This window comes from Pleurodeles waltl, chromosome 3_1, assembly GCF_031143425.1.
Source record: "Pleurodeles waltl isolate 20211129_DDA chromosome 3_1, aPleWal1.hap1.20221129, whole genome shotgun sequence".
Classification (NCBI taxonomy): Eukaryota; Metazoa; Chordata; class Amphibia; order Caudata; family Salamandridae; genus Pleurodeles; species Pleurodeles waltl.
Window position 1 is genome coordinate 1,287,859,594 of NC_090440.1, and position 20,064 is coordinate 1,287,879,657.

A 20,064-nucleotide genomic window follows, 5' to 3' on the forward strand; every position below is an offset into this window, starting at 1 on the left:
TGCGCTAATATTGCAAAGTGAAGGGAAGCCCATTGAAAACAATGTGGCCACCTTAGGCAGGGGTTAAAAATTATGCTAAAAATGGTGCAGTGAAAGCTTGTAAATTTCACTCTGCCATTTTTACGGGCCTCCTAATAGGGGAACACCCCCCCTTGCATACATTATGCTTACAGAGTGGTGCAATGCATGCATTGTGCCACTTTGTAAATATGGCACTACGAAAAGGCCACCTTAATGCCACATTAGTGTAAAAAAAACACTAATGTGACACAAAGTGGCGCAATGGGCTTGTAAATATGACCCTTTGTTTTTTTCATGCTCATGCTAGGAAAATTAGGTATTTGGTGGAAGACAGCCAAATTGTATCACAAATGTGACAATATGTAAATGCTAAATAGTAATCTCTCAGTGCACTTGTTCAACAGTTTACCTATTTATGTACAAAGAGAATAAAAAAGTGAATCTGTTTCTCCAAGAAAGATACTTCATAACTGCTGTTCAAGCCTTCATACTCTCGCATCTGGATGGTGGCAACAACCTGCTCTAGAACCTCCTAGCCTCTGCATTGTCCTATTTATTGACATCCCCGGGACCTCAGCACATCTCATCCAGGACATAAAGAAATATGATCACATCATCTTCAGCCTGATTGACTCCTTTGTTTCCCCTTCCTTACTCACACTATCTTGAAAACCAGCCACATCATCTACAAAGCCATCTTGACCCATACCCACTTACCTTGCAGTCAACCTCACCATCTCCAGTGGTTACCACAGCTGCAGCAAGAACACCATCAGAATGAGGCAAAGAAGTGCAATAAAACAACACAAAGCAAAACATCCTCTGAAAGCTTCCTGCAGGAAACGCATCTTAAAAGAAAATAACAACAATGAAATACATGTCCACTTTCATTCTCAGAAGGTAGCTGTCACTCCTGTGGCTCACTGCGCTCTGTTCCACCATCTGTTGGCTAGGTTTGCACTATATAAATACCACACACATAAATGTATTTACTTATTTGTTCAATAAATGTTATCATGTAGGCCACTTCAAAGAACTGAAGCAGTTAGAAATAGAAATACACACTGATATATTCTTGACAGAGTACAATGACATTCCAGCCTGATGCCTAGGATGGGACAAGGGAGTCCACCAATCTGTGTCATGACCTTCAATACAGCCTCTAACCAGATTAAACAAATTATTAATAAAAAATTGAGAATTCTAAATAGTAACAGCCTCGAGGAGGAAAAACCTATGCAAACTTACGAAACTTTCTAGTCCACACCAGACCCCAAAACCCAATATCTAACAAAGAATCTACAATGTGGGACCTACCACCAGTAAGTGGTCACACTGTGTGTGGCTCATGTAGTGTTTGCCATTTAACAAGGAATACTAAAGTGGTTGATGTAGTTTTAGCCTCACCTTAGGTACAGATGAAACACATGAATTGTAACTCTAAAGATGTGATATATTTGATTCAGTGCCCGTGCAATCTTACCTATTTAGTAATGAGAACTCAGAAAGTGAAAGTTCGACTCAAGGAACATAAGAGTAACATTAGATGCAAAAGAATAACAACAAAATGATGACACACTTTGTTGAAATGGGCCATCAAATAGATGAATTGACCTGGACGGTGTTGGATAAACCTTCTCTTTCAACATATGTCACAGATGTAAGTGAATTTTTATTTAATCATGAACAACAACGGGTTTACCAAATCTGCAGTCATATACAGGGTTTGAATGATGATATTCCCTGGCATCAGTTGAATTGTCATTAGAAGCCCTCTAAAGTGAATCAAATAGATGGATGGTAAAATGATGTAGATCACTGTCGGCCACTATACAAGTATTTTGGTATATGTTTGGCTTGTCCTCTTCCCTTTATCAGGAAGTCCTCCCCATCCTCTCTTTCCATTCCCCTTTTACTGTAATCCCAAGACTATCAACATATTGACTATGGTTCAAGATGTTAATGGTCAGGAGATACAGAATGAATAGTTAGATGAGATCAAATGAAAATAGTCTATAAGATCTATCTGGATAGTCTAATTCTATGTTCCAAAAGGGCAGAATTGTTTATATAGATGAGGGGTGGGCAAGAAGGAGAAAATAAAATAAGAATTAAATGAAAAATAAGGAATGTTTTATATTTATTTTTATTTTAATACCTAAAATGGCTGCCAGAAGTGGATAAGAAATTCTCCTTAGTCACATCACACGGGTTAAAATAATACTTCCAACATGGCCACCACTGTGGGTCATGACATGCTACACAAAGGAGGCCCATCCCTTCAAGGATCGGAAACGTAGGAAGGAACAATGCTTTCCCGTAATGGGAGACATATTAGAGGGTTTCCGAAATTGGCCCGGTGTTATTCACGGAGCCAGAGGCAGCGTGTCAGGAGGCACTGGTCCCTTGATGAAGTAAGGAGCAGGAGGAGGGCTGGAGCATTCATGGGAGGGTGGAGAATTGAGAGAGGCACTGAAGTTAATCGAGTGCATGAACGTTATTCACGAAGAGCACAAACCCCAACAGAAGGAGAGAAGCTGACAAGGATCGGCGAGGGTCATTAGTTACGTGATTTGAGTTCTCATGCAGACATCCCATAATGTCTTTACTTAGTAGTTGTTCTTACAAAAACATGTTTTTCATCATTCTGCTTAGTGTGTGACTACAGGGTGGTGCTCCCACCCGACTCTGGGTTGAAAGATGACCTAATGGAAACTCTGTTAGTGTGAGATTGGTTTAATCTTAAGATGAAAAGCTCACTGTTTGGGGGTGATACGATCCTGGGTGATAGTGTGAACCACAAGGGTATTTCAATGTGGAAAGGATTAATATTGATAGATGGGGGAATCAAAGCACACATTGTTTTGCACATTTAGATTTTTTCGGAGAGAGAGACACTTAATTGGAAATACTTTCGACTGCAAAAGAATATTTGTCTGTGTGATCTTTGGTTCTCTACCCTTTTTATTACAGATAACCCAAAGTGTGTATACAAACAGGGACTAATGTACCCAGATACGTAGAGTGATAAAAGCCCTGATCCATGACAGGTAGGGGATAGAAATAACAGGAATCCGTAGAGGTCCTGATGAAGGCCGATTGACCCTGAGGGGCAGCAGAACCGGGCAAAACATGTTGACTGGTGAACAGGTACTGTCATGAACAGGCAATGATATCCTGTAAGTCAGCACCAGGGGTCTATTTTAAATCCTGCCCAGGGAGTTCTTTAATAAAATTGAGGAAAGGGACACCCTTGAGATAGTTTTATGTTCTGTTGTTTGTTCAGATCCCCGTTTTTGTGTGTGTTTTTTTGCGTAGTGTTATTTGTTCCCCACCTTTCCTGCTCCACTTCAACGTGGGTTTATGTAGAAGTGTGTTAGCAGGAGCCCAATGATGAAGCATGCCACAACTAGTGGGTGAGGGCAGTTTTTCTTACAAGTAATCGCCCGTCCACTAGGGCGGGGGATACACCGGTTTTCTTGTCCCTTTTTTGATAGTGGTAGATATTTTGGGAAGTTGGACAAGAAGAGATTTTTCCTCTCACCCCTTCATAGGTATTTTGTTGTGGTAGCAGATACCCTGTTCTGATAAGACATGAAAAGATATTCTGGCTCTTTAGACCCAGCAGTTGTTTCTAGACAAAATGACTGAGCTTTACACACATCTAAAGAATAGACATATGTTGCCTCTTTAAGGATCTGGGGAAATAATGGTAACACTGATCTAGTCTATATAAATTGGGAGGATACATTTTGCTGAAAAGACACATCAAGTTGCGACAACACTTGATCCTGCTAAGAAACACACAGATAGGCCCTCATTACTAGTTTGGAGGTCACATGACCACCAGACTTATGGTGGTGGTCCCACTGCCAACAGGCTGGCGGTGGGACCTCCACATTATGACTGTGGCAGAGCCACCACGGTCAGACCACTGACACCGCCAGGGTGCCGCAAGCCAGTAGCCTGGCAGTCCCAGTGGTTTTCATCTTCCAGGGCAGCGCTGCTTGCAGCACCACGCTGGGGATTACGAGTCCCAATCTGCCAGCCTTTCTGTGGCGGTTTACACTGCCATGGAAAGGCTTGCAGAATGGGGGACTTACCCATGCAGTTGGCATAGGCAGTGTAGGGGCCCCCAGCACAGCCCCATCATGCATTACACTGCCCAAATTACAGGCAGTGTAATGCGCGACGGGTGCTGCTACACCCACCGCACCGCCAATTTTGTGCCGGCTCCTTTGGGAGCCGGCGCCAATGTTCGGGGCCTGTTCACCCCAGGGCCGGTAGGCGAAAACACTGTTTCCACCCGCTGGCCCTTAGGTGAAGTCTTATTAGGGCTGGGGGGTTCAGGCCACACAGGCGGTCTGAAGGTGGGAAGAGTTTGGCGGGCGGCCGCTGCCAAACTCATAATGAGGGCCATAGTGTCTGAGATAGCAGAGCTCTCATGTTGCCAACTCTTTTGCCTGGTATAATAGCAAGTAAAAAGATCAGCTGATAAAAGAAACACTGAAAATAAACCTAATTTGATGATTCAAAAAGAATGTTCTGTAACAGGCTTAAAAAGCTTTAAAAAGTCCTGAATGAATCCAAAGTAGGAAGTGTTGGGCTCCTGTGCTCAAACCAATTTAGTAATCTATTGACAAAGGACTATAACGGAAGGAGCTAATAGCAGAATTTTCTTAGTACTGTGATTAATGCCACAGGCTTTGAAAAGACAACACTAAAATTACTAACAAAAAGTCACTAAAAATGAGCTGTAAAGAGTGGCATGTAGGTTGCAATCACTTAGAGTTGCACCTGGTGGCAAAATGTTCTCATTGATCTAGTGGGATGTTAAGCGGCATTGACAGTTCTGTATTTAAATGGTCAATTCTTTCCATCAAATCACTCTCTAAAATCCTTTACCCTCAGCTTCCAAGCTTTCACTTGAAGCCAGCAGCCGACATCTACACAGAAAGACCCAAGAAGATCATTTAGACTCTTTCGGGCAGTTTGAATTCCCACCAGGTCAATAGAGGCTATAGCCACACCTCTCCTTGCAGAAGACCACCCATCATATTTAGATATCCTTGCCTGCATAATGCGGTTTTCTAAGCCTCCAGAACAAGCAACAGTGCAAAGTCTGTTCTGAAACCTGAGTAGTTTGCAGAGTAGACTCCGTGTTTTTGCACCTGCTTGGCAAATGTTTTTTGTTTTCTAATAAGACATTTTCAAAGTGAAAAACCAGTGTCACAATGTGCAGAGTTTTCTTCATGGGCATGGGGATGATTGAGCAATTTCCATGCATGGTAATATCTATGTGATGGCAGTACCGAGCAGAGAAATCAAATAGCTGTCAGTATGACATGAGGGTAATTTGGCAGATGGGCATTCAGGTTAGTTTCCTGGATTGAATTAGCCTAAGCCTCCACCATTGAGCACACAATGTTTGCCCTACCTCTAAATGGATTAGGTGAACCAGTAGTTTGGCAGAACAACAGCATCAATAATTTAAGACATTACTCCTTCTCTACTAGATTCTTGGTCATCCCCCTCCCAGTGTGGGGTTAGCGTGAGTTACTTGAAAAAACAGCACTAAGGCATGCCTGGATTACATTTAGACCATGAAGCCTTTCATTTTCTTGCTACCAAGGAGAAGATATGATTGAGAGGAAAGATCTGGGGGAGAACATTAAGCCAATAGAAAAATGTAATGCTTATTTGTTTGTGCCTGTGGCCACAGTGTCTCAGAACAAAAGATTGTGTGTACTGCATTTTAACACTTGCAAATAGGTCCAATCATGGAAGACACAGTCAGAGTAATAGTTACTAGAATTTTCTTGGGGGGAACAATAAACAATTAAACAATTGCTCAGACAGTCCAGTTGCATAGTCTCCCTTTGGAGAAGATATGGTGCTGTCAGCATCATGGCACTGATACTGACTGTGCTTAAAGGCATTGTTTCTTGACAAGTCTTATTAACGCAGTACACAATTTCTTACTGTAAAGGTTTAAGTAGATATTCCCCACCTGAGTGCATGTTCTTATCAGTACTGTATTGCTGCAAGGCAGTCTCTGTTACTATTAGTTTGCTACCCTAGGAGGGCTGTTCAGATTCTCATGCAGTCCTGCTTTCCTGACTTTGATCTACATCCAAGCCCCAAACCAGCTCTCCCTTTTTCTCTTCAGAAATTGGAATCACAGTCTTCAATGCCCAGCCATGGCCAAATAATCAACAAAGTAGTTGCTCCCATATTTTGTCTAACATCAAAGCCATTCTCTAGCCGAAGAATGTGGAGAGTTAAGTATAAAATTCAATTGTTGCTGAAAATGAACCACTGTGTCTTATTGCAGAAACACTATCCAGTTATGTACAAAAGTGTACCCTTACAAAGATATAATCCTGAATTGTTACTCAATATAGAGTTTCAGTAGGAAGTAGAACAGCAGAGTGTTTGTTTCTGCCTTGGGAATATAAGTAGAGACCTCTGCCAACAGTCAGCGATGGGAAACGCCCTAGTTCCCTAACAGATACTGCCGCTGTGAAAATACCTATTTCCATGGATGCAAAACTAAATACAAGATAACTAACTGGCAGTGAGGCACCTACTGCAAACCATCTGTGGATTAGAATAATCAGTATCTGCAAGCATACATCTTTCAGATAGAAGGCACTCAGGAAGTTGATAAGCTGGATAAGAGACAAATGTGTTCAAGATTCACAATTTTGAATGAGTGAGGATATACAACTTGCTTACCATGTTGAGATCTGTTCTTGGGCGAAAATCCCTTGTTGTCTTCTACATGAGAATAAAAGTAGAGTGCCTGCCACTCTGTGAGCATCTAGTTCCATGGAAACTGCATTTAAAGGAAGGTGCGTTCTCCTATATTCAAAGTCAAATATTTCTTTACAATGGAAACCTCGAGGACCCCTAATTCTGTGACACAAACCTGCCATTGTTTACTGATTTGCAACTGTCCCAATACTGATCCTCCTAAGAAGGTCCAGAATAGTCACTTCCTGGGTGATAAAGGTAGGAAGGTAGATTATGTCTGAGACTTATCTCTTTGGAAACCCACCTCCAGCCTAGACCATGGTCATTCCTTCAAAATGGTCTTAGGAAGGTATCCACAGTATACCCTGGGCCCCTGTAAACAATGTGTATAAGGCCTCAACCCCCATGGTTAGACCCAGTAGCGTCTATATGTCCTGTGGCCCTCTGAAAGGGATTCCGACAACAACCAAGCAAATATGTTGTTAAAACCTCCAATTTCATGGTATTTGTTTAGATTTCAAATGTTCATGTCCCACAGTCGCAGCCAGATTCGATGTACAGTTACAAACATGGAAAATGTCAGTTCACAGAAGAACCAGTTCTCAGTTTTCCCTTCCAAGGTTTGAAGCCCTATCGGACCAACTGAATGAGATATTGAAACAGAGCACAATTTCCTTTGAATTGGAAGCACCTTTACATGAGTAACTGGACCAAGTACCCTTTCTACACTTGACTATCAGTGGGAGATGTGAACAAGCAGTCTAAGGCGCCCTAGGGTGGGGGGAGGTGTGGATATAGATTAGTGAACATGGCTCATAACTCAAAGAGTATACAGCAGCAGCAATAAATGAAAGTAAAAACAAATACTTATTTTTATAACATAAATAAGTACTTTATTTCCAAAGTTACAACATTCACAGACAACAATGCATTTCCCCTTCAGGTCAGGGCTCTAGTGTTTCATTGGAAAGTCTCTGTCCCACCGTTTCTCCCAATGTGATTGAGGTTATTCCCCATTCACTGGTGGCTGCATCCAGGAATGCTCACTAGCAGCCCTTTAATTGAAGAGTCCACTCTGAATCCTCCATTACAGGCAAAAGTTTCTTAGGGCTGCAACACTTTAAGAAGCATAGAAGTGAGTCCTCCTGGGCCCGATAGGTTCATCATAAGTCTTATCCACTCTGGCAGAAAATAAGCTGGCAATGTCTGGGAGGGTGCCCCGTCCGTGGGCACTCTCAACAGCTCTGGTCCTGCTTAGGTGAGTCAGCAACTTGCAAGAGTCATGGAGCACTTAGCAGACACAGGCTCTCCTCTGGAACTACACAGCCATGCTCTGACAGTGATCACAGATGTTTCTGTGCTCCTACTGAAGGGTGTGTCCATTCTCCCCATGAGGGAGGGATGATTCAGATGCTGTGGATCTCAATACCATTAAGGTGATGTTAGGTACAAGGCATCCTCACTCGATCCACATGGTTAGATCTTATGCAGTCCTGTCACTCCTGGTGACATACGTGTCACCGTTGCTCACAGTTTGAAGGCTCCTGCCCCTGGCAGCCCCTCCTAGGCATACAGGGTCACTGCTACAACATTGCTCAGGCTTCAGTCCTTTTCTGCAAGGTAGCTTTTTCCACAGTGCACCCTCCTGGCACATGTGGTTGACACAACGGTACGGCACCAGCTTCCTCCCTTACGGCAATCTTTACACAGCTAACTACATGGCAGCTCTCTCCTGGCATACGGGGGTCACTGGCTCACCTACACCTAAGGAAAAAACCTGATCAGTGCAGCAGCCATCTCCTCCCACCTCCCACTGGGAGTTTACTCCACGGGGCTCCCACTGGACCTTGCTCCCTCCAGTGCTCTCCTCTTCCTGACAGGGCACACTGGTCTTGGCAAGCCGGCAGGAGCGGATGCTCCAGAGCAGGTGGAAATGGTTTCACTGGGTCTTGTCTCCTCACCCAGCAGGGAGGCTAGTAGGCCTTGGACCCCAGTCCTGGTCAGAAGTAGAAGTGTTGCAGAGTGTGCCCTCCTCACACAGCCCATCTGGCTACTTAAAAGATGACAATTTTTGAGGTCTCACCCTCCCCTTCTTATACTCAATTTCCAGATACCAAATGTGGTTTAGGGTCTGGGTCTTTAAAGTTTTATTTTAGGGTTCTGCTTCTTTTGAAGTACATAATTCTCCTTTTCCTCTTCCTCTGAAAAGCCATCTGTCACAGGAGAAAAGTCTCCTAACATGCTAGTCCCACAACACAGGCAATGGGAGTAACTAGAGTTCACACCTGAATGTCAGCCACAGTGATATTGGTATCAAAAGTTTAACCTCGGGCTCCCGGCACCCCTCTTTATGATTCCGTTATCAGCCCCATTTCCTTCCTGAGATGTGTCAAGGCCCCTTGTGATCGCTCCCCGAATCAAAGAACACCCATTGAATTGATCAGGAGGGGCTCGCTCTCCCCCTCCAGTGTGGCCCACCCAGCTCACAGGAATGCAGCAATATGCAAATCTGTCTGGGAATTTCTTTACCTCCTCATGTCTTAACCAGGCAGGCCTGCGATTCTGAAAATGGTACCCAGGATTTACCATGTAATGTAGCGTTATAGGCACACTTGTATTTAGTGCATGTACACAGCACACACACTACCCAGCACTGTTACCTCCATGTATTGTGCCACCACAGACGCATATACATTCAGCATGCATATTCACTCTGCGCTCACTGCTCAGTACTATTGCCTTTCTATGTTTCCACTTCCAGACAGCTAGCACACGCACTCACCATGAACATGCAGCACAATAAACACCCTTATTGTACTATAGTCCTCACATGTACACATAAGCCCAGTACATGCACTCAACCTGCACACAGTGCCTAGCATAACATCTCTCTTGCACTGTACTCCTCGCAGGTACAAGTACACCCAGTAATGTGCTCACCATGCAGACTCTGCATAGACAACCACTATCTTTGTATTGTGCCCTTCGGAGGCAATATACAACCAATGCCAAGACACCCCCCTGCACTGCAAAGCATTTGACATCTAACTGATGTAGGCCAAGGGTGAATTAAGCACACAGCAGCTGAACTTTAAAAAGTAAGTGTGTCTGTAGGCCTCACTCCAATGACAACAGAAATCAGCATTAGGGATCCAGACGTTAGTCCAGTTGGACTCTAACGGCCATTACTATGCAGAGGACGTTTCAATCCCAACATTTGTTCATGTTGCCCAGGAGCTATAATCTCTATTATACCTTCTGAAATATATCATAGAATGCTTGAAGGTCTCAAAAGTAGTGACTGGGATACATATGATGAATAAGTATTAGAGTGGATGGCAAAGCTCATTGCTGCAAAGGACCTAGGGCCAGATTAACAAGGCCCTATCACCACCAGAGCGTCACTTTTAGTGTGGGGTTTCTGTGGCCGTGCCACAGCAAAACCCATAGCATTTTGACGCTGCCCCAGATTAGTGGGTTTTCGTAAACCTGAGGCAGCGCCAAAATCTAACGCCACCCCAAGGGTGGCTTTAGCATGATGTAACCAGGAGAATTGCTTTAATTTCTCCTTGTTTTTTGCTCTTTCTTTGTGTGCTGCATTCAGCAGCACACAAAGAAAGAGCAAAAGGCCACTGACGATTGCTTTTGTGCAGTAAGTTTGTCCCTTTCTGCACAAAATACAATCTCTCCTCAGTGCAGCCATCCTTGCACCATGGTGCAAGGGTGGCTGCATTGGCACTCAGCAGCAAAATTAGCGCCAGCGTAGGAGGCGACACAAGGATGTACCATATTCTATTAAATATGGCCTATCCCTGCATTTTAAAAATGACAGAGTGTGGCACTGCCAAATTTGGCGCAGCATCGTACTCTGTCATTTTCTAGTAAATCTGGGCCCTAATCTCCTATGTGTCCTAGTCATATCTACAGGATCTTAGGAAATGACCTTATCGGATCCCCAGAAAAGTAATGGAACAAATTGGCCAACAGTAAATCCACTTTGGGATTGCTAGAGATTCATTGTCAAATCCCTCCAGTGAATATCATTTTTACCAGGACTCATAGATATAAAGAAAAGCTAGACTTCTTAAAATATCTCTACCAAACCAAGGATATTCCATGATGCTCAGTGTAATGAAACTATGCCCGTTTGAGTTATGGAAGTGTCTAAAAATGTCCTCTTATGTGGATAATAAATTCGGGTTGAAGAGGATGTGCTGAAGCATTTTCTATATTTGTCGGCCTTTAATTAATTTATCACTCTCTTCTGGTTTAGGTTTTTTGCCTTCCATGAGGCCTCTTTTTCTGGCTTCTCCACTTGATAGTCCCTATTACACGGTCCTGAGATTTCATCCAGTTAAATCTGCCTACTGGAGTAACCAATACCACCGCTACTGATAACACTTGGCATTTGAGAAATGAGGGATTCCAAGTGGGAATCTGAAATTCCAGATCTGATCCCCATGGTAAGTCATCATTTAGAGTTTTGCTCAGAGATTTTGAATGATTTAAGCAGCCAAATTCTCCAATTGCAATGTACAACGTTTGCAGTAAATCCATGGGCCTTGTAATTCTGATGGTGCCCATAAAAAGGTGTTACTGGCTCAACTGCAAGTAGCATGAATTATATGTTGATCATTGACCTTCATTGTTCTTTTGTGGATAACGATCTCTGTGGTGACGTGGAGGATATAGGGGGTGCAAAATGTTTTGGGTGAGGGGAACCAAGGACAGTCATTCAGAAGATTACTGCTAAACAACATAATCATTGTTGTCAGAGGAAGTAACATCAAAGGATGTGACACAATAGGAAGAAGTTACAAATGCCTACAACAAATAAAAATTACTAATATTACTTCAAAAGAAATGCAAATGCCTAAATATTTCTGAGTCGGATACATATCTGCAATTTTAATTAATGATCACAATTACTCAGGGCCTATCTTAGAGTTTGGTGGATGGAGGATACTCTATCAGGATGGCAGTGGATATTAATACCACCATCCCTAGGACCTCACCTTCCTAATTTAGAGTTGTCCACCGGGCAAGTGGAAAACTCAGTACGTAAACTGCTATCACAGCCGTTCCTAGCAATTTATGAAATGCTTAATGGATGTGTTGGAAAATTACCCTCTCTGAAGGGTCACCCCAAACCTTTTGCCTTCCTCTTCCTCTTTCTTTGACCTACTTTTTGTTGGCTTTAGGACTCAGAGCACTTTACCATTGCTAACCAGTGCTTAAGTGCATGCACTCTCGCCCTAAAACAAGGTAACATTGTCTCATACCCAACTGGCATATTTAATTTACTTGTAAGTCCCTAGTAATGTGCCTTACATGTGCCCAGAGCCTGCAAATTCAATGCTACTAGAGGGTCTGCAGCACTGATTGTGTCACCAACATAAGTAGCCCCTTAATCATGTCTCACGCCTTCCTTTGCAGGAACTGTGTGTCAATGGCAGCCACTGCAAATGTCAAGGGGGGCTGGGCGGCCGATGAGGGAAACAATTTTTTTTTTTTTAAAGCATTAACCGTTTTTGTTGCGCCGCCCCTCTCCCACTGCCTCCATCTGCCTTCTTCCTCTTGTGGTGTCCCAGCATTCGCTGAGACACCAGCACTGGCTGCCCAGCAAGCATGGTGCTGCTTTCATGCTAAATCTAATATGAAAGCAAGCACCACCAGGATTGGTCTGAGTGGCAGTGCCTGCCTCTCAGATATGGCCCTGAGGTCTGTGCAGTTTCTCCAGCCCGGCTGTTAAACACAGCTGGGCAGGAGAAACGCAAGTGCAAATATGTGTTTGGCCGCCTGAGATGGCCAGCCAAACACACATGTGCACTTAGGTGCACTCTCTTTCCCTCCCCCTACCTATCATGGACCTGCCCCACCCCTCTCTGTACTGCTGGCTGAGCCAGCAGATGAAAAATAAAACAATAGTGCCCCTACTGTGTGTACAGTCTATTGCCACTTTGACTTTGCATTTAAAGCTACTTGCCAAGCCTTACATTTCTCTTTTATTACATATTAGTCACCCCTAAGGTAGGCCCAAGGTAGCCCAAAGGGCAGGGTGCTATGTATGTAAAAGGCAGGGCATGTACTTGTAAGTTTTACATGTCTTGGTAGTGAAAAAACTCTCAAAGTAGTTTTTCACTGCTGTGAAGCCTGCTCCTCTCATAGGCCAGCACTGGAAATTCCCTTATATACCAATGAGTGGTCATTTCTTATCTGAAAGGGGTGGCATTGTCATGTTTGGTATGGTTGGAATGTTAGTGAGAAATCCTGCTTTGTGGCGAAGTTGGATTTAACATTACTATTTTAGAAATTCCACTTTTAGAAAGTAGGCATTTCTCTGCATTTACTGCTCTCTGTGCCTTACAGCCTGTCTCCAATCCACGTTTAGTCTGTGCTAGTCGACAGCTCCCCTTGAGTATTTCACCCAGACAACCATAAACACAGGACACTCAGGTGCATCTGCATTCATCTGCATACTGATGGATATTCCTGGGCAGGAAGGGTGGAGGGGCTCTCACTTATACTTCAAAGGCTAATGGCCTGACCTCACACACAGGACTAATAATCCCTCACAGATCTCCTGGCAGGCACAACTGGGTTGAATGGGGAGTTGGTGCACTTCAAACCCACTCTTCGAACTTTCCCTCACTTCAAAGGCACACTTGGGTATATATATTGGGTCTGTGACCCACTAAAATCAAACACTTCTGGAACTACAGCTGGACTCTGTCAGAAGGACTGCAGTGCTGCCCAAAGGACTCATCTGGACTGCTTTTCTGGAAGGACTGCTCTCCTGCTTGTTGCCCTGCTGCCTGCTACTCCCTGATTCTGCTAGAAAGACTTGAAATATCAATGCAACACCTCACACCCTCTGCAGCCCCGCAGCATTGTTAGTTTTGCCACATCCCAGGTACTTCGTGCTAAAGAGATACAGCCATTGATTCCTAGGGATTGAGACTACTTAAACCTCCAAAAAGTGATAGCTTGACTTATGCATATTGGATCTTTGTCATTTTGGTCTTATTTCATTGAGATACGTGTAATCTATTTCTCTTAACTGGCACTTTGGTAGTGCTTTCAATGTGTTACCTGCTCTGTGCCAAGCTACTGGAGGGTGAGCACAGGATAACTGAGGTTGTGTTGTGACTTATCCTGACTAGGATTGTGGTCCCTACTTGGACATGGTGCAGACCCAATTTCTAACAGGATGGCACAATCAGTCATGACAGCCAACGATCAAACCTTTTAAAAGTGCAAATTTATATTTGAAAATTAAAAAAGATGATGGCCCCACATTCTGGAGGTCCTCGCCCATGCTCTGGGGGTCTTTTACTTTCTGCTTACCACTAGGTTTGTCCTGGTGGTGATGGACAGGAAAAAATGCTTATAAACCATTCACCCTAAATGGGCTAGATTTTGTAAAGTCCTTCCTTCAGTGGCCCCTACCCTTTTGGGCTATCAGAGTCTGAGTCAGTGGGAGCTCCATCAATGGAATCTATATGGTGTACTCAACTGTAAATGAGGCGGGTGGGCCATCAATTTGTCAGACAGGGTACTCCCTCAAGTTTGCAATGGAGTATCTTGTCTGCTAAACTCTAAATAACGCCCTCAATTCCTCAAAAAGCACCATTACTACTTCAAGTAGCAGTTGACTTTGCATGGTGTGACATAAATATACGTGATGGACATTTCATTCTAATGTGGTTAAATCCAACAAATGCATGAAACATGCAAGGCAGATATGTCAACCCTTAACTCTGGTAGATTTGGACTCAACTGGGCTCATTCAGTTATGATATATCAATAATGCCAGAAGTACATAATGCAAAAACAGTGCTGTAACTGCTACATATATGTTTCTGGCATCATAGGGAGCAGAGTCAATGACAGCCTGTAGGCTGCTAGTACATATTTATTGCCATTGGTCATAAACTGTCTGTATTTTGAGATGGTTTGAATGTTTAAGGCATCTATGGCAGTCCTATTTGCCTACTGGTCATACTGGTCAGACAGCTCTGGCAGCTAACTCTTTTTTCTATGGAAATCAAAGTGTAAGCAATTGTTCCACGTTTGACCCACTATGCACAGTGAATTATGTATAACGTATTTATAGATGATGGCTAAGGGGGTTCACTGTTTGGCAACAAAAATGCTTGAGTAATGTGCAGATTGTACCTTCTCATCCCAGTAAAATAGTGTGGTCTGTCTTGTGCCTGCTGCAAACAGCTGCAGGCAGTCTTAGAGATTGTAATTCAATTAGGCTCATTCTGAGTCCTACATTAACTCAGAAATCAAACACAAATGGAGTTTGCACACAATTTCAGATTCTGATTTGAGTGCTAATCACACTAGAGAACAGGAATGAATTCCTGAAGAATCACCTTGTAACACAAGAACCAGCAGCTAGTGAGAATGAAGAACTGCAGAAGGAACATGTCTTCATCCCAACACACTGTTCAACCAAACTGGAGCCTTTATATATGAATAGCCAGGAGCAGAAAATAATGAAACACTCCATGGGACAATCCCCATGATTGATTGGGAAGCGTAATAGAAAACGCCAAGAAAGAAAGTCAGAACCGGACTACCTGCATACCCTCTTTTCAAGCAAGCGATTTCCCTCTTGGAGTCAAGACCCTGGAAGAAGCCGAGCTGTGCCCAGCAGTAGCATTGAGCTGGGAAGCTCCAGTAAAACTAGCCTAGGTAAGTATTTTCCCTTGGCTACAGATGCAGCCTTCAGGAGGCATCTCAAGGTACCCAGATATCCCAGTATTGTGCCTCCCAGGTACCAAGAAATCACAGCCCTCCCCCGAATGCCAGTAATAAGCTGCGTTCGCAACAGGGGATTTAAGTCATTTTCCTATGATGTCCCAGGGTCTGTGAAAACTGGGTTAAGGACAACCTTTTCAACACTTGATACTCAGTGATAGCAACACTGAGTTGTCACACACTTCTCAGGTAGATATTGGGGTGTGCTCGAGCACAGCAGTTAACAAAGCATTAGTGTAATAAATGATTCTCCAATTGAGTCCTTTTATTTCAGCAAGAAAAGTACTTCAATGTACACTTCAACCAAATATTACACGTAGCACGTAGGCAATGTACACAATTACATTTAGAGCCTGATTTAGAGTTTGGTGGACAAACATGACAGATTTACTTCCTGCCATATTGAGACTTAGATGGGAAATAATGGAATCGTGAAATGGAGGACGGGATATTTGTCATATTTGTGACGGAGCAACCCCATCAGGCAAACTCTAAATCAGGCCCTTAATGTCCTGGTGTTAGAGTAGGTCTGGGCCTGTTACTGCCATTGCTCCTGTTCACCGCACAATAGTTCAGGCAGTTTCCACTTTTGTCATCGGTTATGTCTGAGTGATGGGGCTGTGAGCAGGGATGGTTGCTCAGGGAAGAGCTGGATCTTCTCACGCAGGATTGGTGGGCTCTTGGCGCAGCCCTACTTAGGCTGTTCACTTTCAGATTGGTGAAGCCACACACAGCTTGGCTCAAGCACTTGGTAAAGCCTCACATTGGCTTTGCTGGCTGAATGGTGGACTATGGCTTTAGGTACACAAAAGTCACATGTTTCACAGCAGCTTTGGATCACGATGGACTGGATGGATATCCAACATCTTTGAACCACACTGAAGTTTCACAATTCAGTGGCAGCAACTCATAACTTCACAGATCAGGCTCAGTGGCTCATTTTACAGCACAATTTCATAATTCCCACAAGAAATAACACTGCAAAGTCTAGGCCCTGCTAACACTGGGGCACATGGAGCTCTCTTCACACTCCTTCACTTCAGCCGACCCACCTCAGTTGGGTTACACTGCAGGTCACTCCTCCTGGACAGTCACTCCTCCTGTTGGGTTAGCAGGGAGGCTGGCTCCTAGGCACCACAGAACAGGTAGTCAGCTATTGCAGCATGGCATGGACTCAAGTGATACCTACTACTGCCTACTTCTGGAAAGCTGATTGTCAGACAGACACCAGCTCTGGCTGGACAACAATCCTCAGAATACTCTGTGATTCACTCCCCCCTTCCTATGTCATAGAGACCATGGAAATGGAACAAGAAGTGGGTCAGTGAGCCCAACTGTTATACAGTCAAAGCAGACAGGAGATGTGGATCCACTGTCTGCACTTTCAGAAGAATTTCTAAGAGCTTCAAAGTGTCCTCTCCAGGGTGTTCTCTGGGTTCATCATTTGTGTAGAGTAATGCTCTTCACAGCAGTGTAGTTTCCAGTCTGGAGCACCCACCACAGAGACACTAAGAAGTGTGAGTTTTCTGAACCTGGCTATCAACAACCACAATTAAGAAGGCTCAAGGAAAGACAAAAGGTTGGTCTCACCTAGGAGACCGCTTTTGCTTTGAAAAACGGAGACTACAGCCTCAGCCTTACCCGTCACTTTCATAGAATCATGGAAGGATGAACCCTGGAAGAGAGAGTAGTCACAGAAGATGGGGGGCATATGTAAGGAGAAAGTGATAATCCAATGTGAAATATGGTACCTACAATAAATTTTTGTCACAAGCTAGCATAAATGTGAAGTAGAAGCCCCGTATTTGTGCATAACTTGGTGTGATTTTGCATCTGATGGGGTAAGTGCCATTTCTAAACCACTGTCTGATATGACAGTGATATTACTAGGTCCTGTGACTAAACCTTCTACTCTTTTCCTGGTTTCACAGAGAAAAGGTTAATGATATTTCATCAATAATCAGATGGTTGAATAAATGAAAAGTTGTAATAAGCATGCATCTTAAAGATGCACATTTATTTTACACTAAAAAGGCTAGAGCCTAATGTACTAATCCATGTTTGCCAACCAGGGTGGGCACATTGCACATCAAAAAGTGTGGGAACATTAATGCAATTTGCAAAGTGACTTATGCACAAAGGGGTTGCATCGCATATTTCCCATTCACAGAGGTTTGTAAAAATTCCTCCCTAATAATTATTAACCAATGAGGTCAAAAATTGTGATTCATTATCATTGGTTGTGAATGTAGGCATGGTGGCCTGCAAAAGACAGTTTACCAGTGCCCCTGTATTTCATTTCCCAACAGGGACCTTTTTTTTAAAGCAGCCCTTCTGCATTAACAAGTTGTTTAAAAAAAATATTTTCTATTTGGGTAGACATCGGGATGAGCATGAAGTAGCTCAGTGGAGCAATACCTGATCCTCCAAATACACATGACACAGTTCACAAACAAGGTACCTTTCCGACAAGGACTGATTCTGTTTGTAAATCTGATACCCTCCATGTCAGGCACAAACCATTGATACACGTCATTGCATATCACAAGTAGAAGAGGACATCCCTTTTACACCCCCTTTTAATTGAGATTTGTAGCGAGGTGCACAATGTTGTTTGAGACTCAGAGTGGCTTTATTGACATTCAAATCAGTAAAAGTATATTTCGAAAGTTTTTTACAGTCCCAGACCCTGATATTTCGTGAATCACAAGCTTTGCAACTGAAAAATAGTTTCATACATCACACCCTAATTTTCATTTCTCACTTCTTTCTATTCCTTCTCAGATTCTACTGCTACTGTCCTACTGATAGAAGCTTATCATAATACTTTACCTATTTGCATAATAACTTGTTCTCTCCTCCTGTCAGGTCCCCAACTCTCACGTGTATGAGTTTTTGTCTTTTATGTCTCTTTTTGCACCTAAAAAACCGAGGACCTGATTTTGTCACAACATGACACTTATCCTGTTCACCTTATTTCAAGTGAGATATATACTTTGGTACTTGTAATAAAGTAGAAAGTATATCCCTAATGTTGTGATGGAGTAGCCTGTCTGCCAAACCCTAAATCACACCCTTAATCTCACTTCTTAACTCCTATTCATACTACCTTAGTGCCAGTAGTCCCCTTCAGCTTATGTTGTGCTCTATTTTTACTACACTGTTCACTTCTCACCTGTACCTATTGCTCAAGCCCTACACCTACTGCCCAAATGCCACTTATCAGCTAAACCTGTACCTCTTCATTTCTCATTCCAGCACTATTTCTACTCACTCAACATATTCTTCAACAGGGCTCTCTAGTTCTTTGTTCCACCACTGATATTCTCCTCAACTCCCTTTCCTCCCACCCACCTTCAGTAAGCTTGATTCTTCCCATTTTTTACTCTCTCACTTCCTAGTTCTCGGTCTCTCAATGGCATAGCAAAGGTTTCATGAGCCCTGAAGCAACTAAGGAGTTAGGGACAAGAGATATGATGCCTTTTTGAGGTCACAAACAGTCCAATTCACCGAATTCTGCTGTTTGAGACCACAAAAAGGGTTTTTTTGATGTATCAAACCCAGATTGTGATTCGGAAACACTTTACAGAATTGCAAGTTGGGTTTGAGACCAAATACTGGTCCAGTATTTGAAAGGGGCATGTTTAAGGTGTCCTTTCTACTTACCAAATAACAGTGGTATGTATTAATGTTTTGCAACCGTGTTCTAGACGCAAAACATTAATATTTTACCACCTTCTCACAGGAGGTGGTAAGACATTCTCAAATGGTCCTTTTGGGACCTCTTCCCCTTTAAGAATGTTAAAAAATATATTTTTAAGAGCAGGCATTGGTCCCATGGGCTCTGCTGACTCTTAAAAATTAAAGGTAATATTTCATTTTTTTTAAACTCATCCCGTTTTAATTTATGGAAAATGGGCTGCATTTTAAAAACAAAAAAGATTGCTTTATTTAACCCCTTCCCTGCGGTGGAAGTAACGGTTATGTCCGTGGCTGCGGGACGGAGGTGCCATGGACGTAACCATTAAGTCCAGGTACTGGCCCTCGGGGAAGCGCAGGGCATGGCTGGAAGGGGAATCGCTTTCCCTTCCACCCCGAACCCCTGACCCCCCCAGTGATGTCTGATGACATCAGCTCGCGATCGCGTGCTGACCTCATCAGAGGTCACCTCTGTAGGAAAGTACCATCTTGCCTGGCATGTTACCCCCATATTTCACTGTATACATGTTGTTTTAGTCTATGTGTCACTGGGACCCTGCCTGGCAGGGCCTCAGTGCTCATATGTACGTGCCCTGTATAGGTTCCCTGTGTGATGACTAACTGTCTCACTGAGGCTCTGCTAACCAGAACCTCAGAGGTTATGCTCTCTCTGCTTTTCAAATTGTCACTAACAGGCTAGTGGCCAATTTCACCAATTCACATTGGCATACTGGTACACCCATATAATTCCCTAGTATATGGTACTGAGGTACCCAGGGTATTGGGGTTCCAGGAGATCCCTATGGGCTGAAGCAT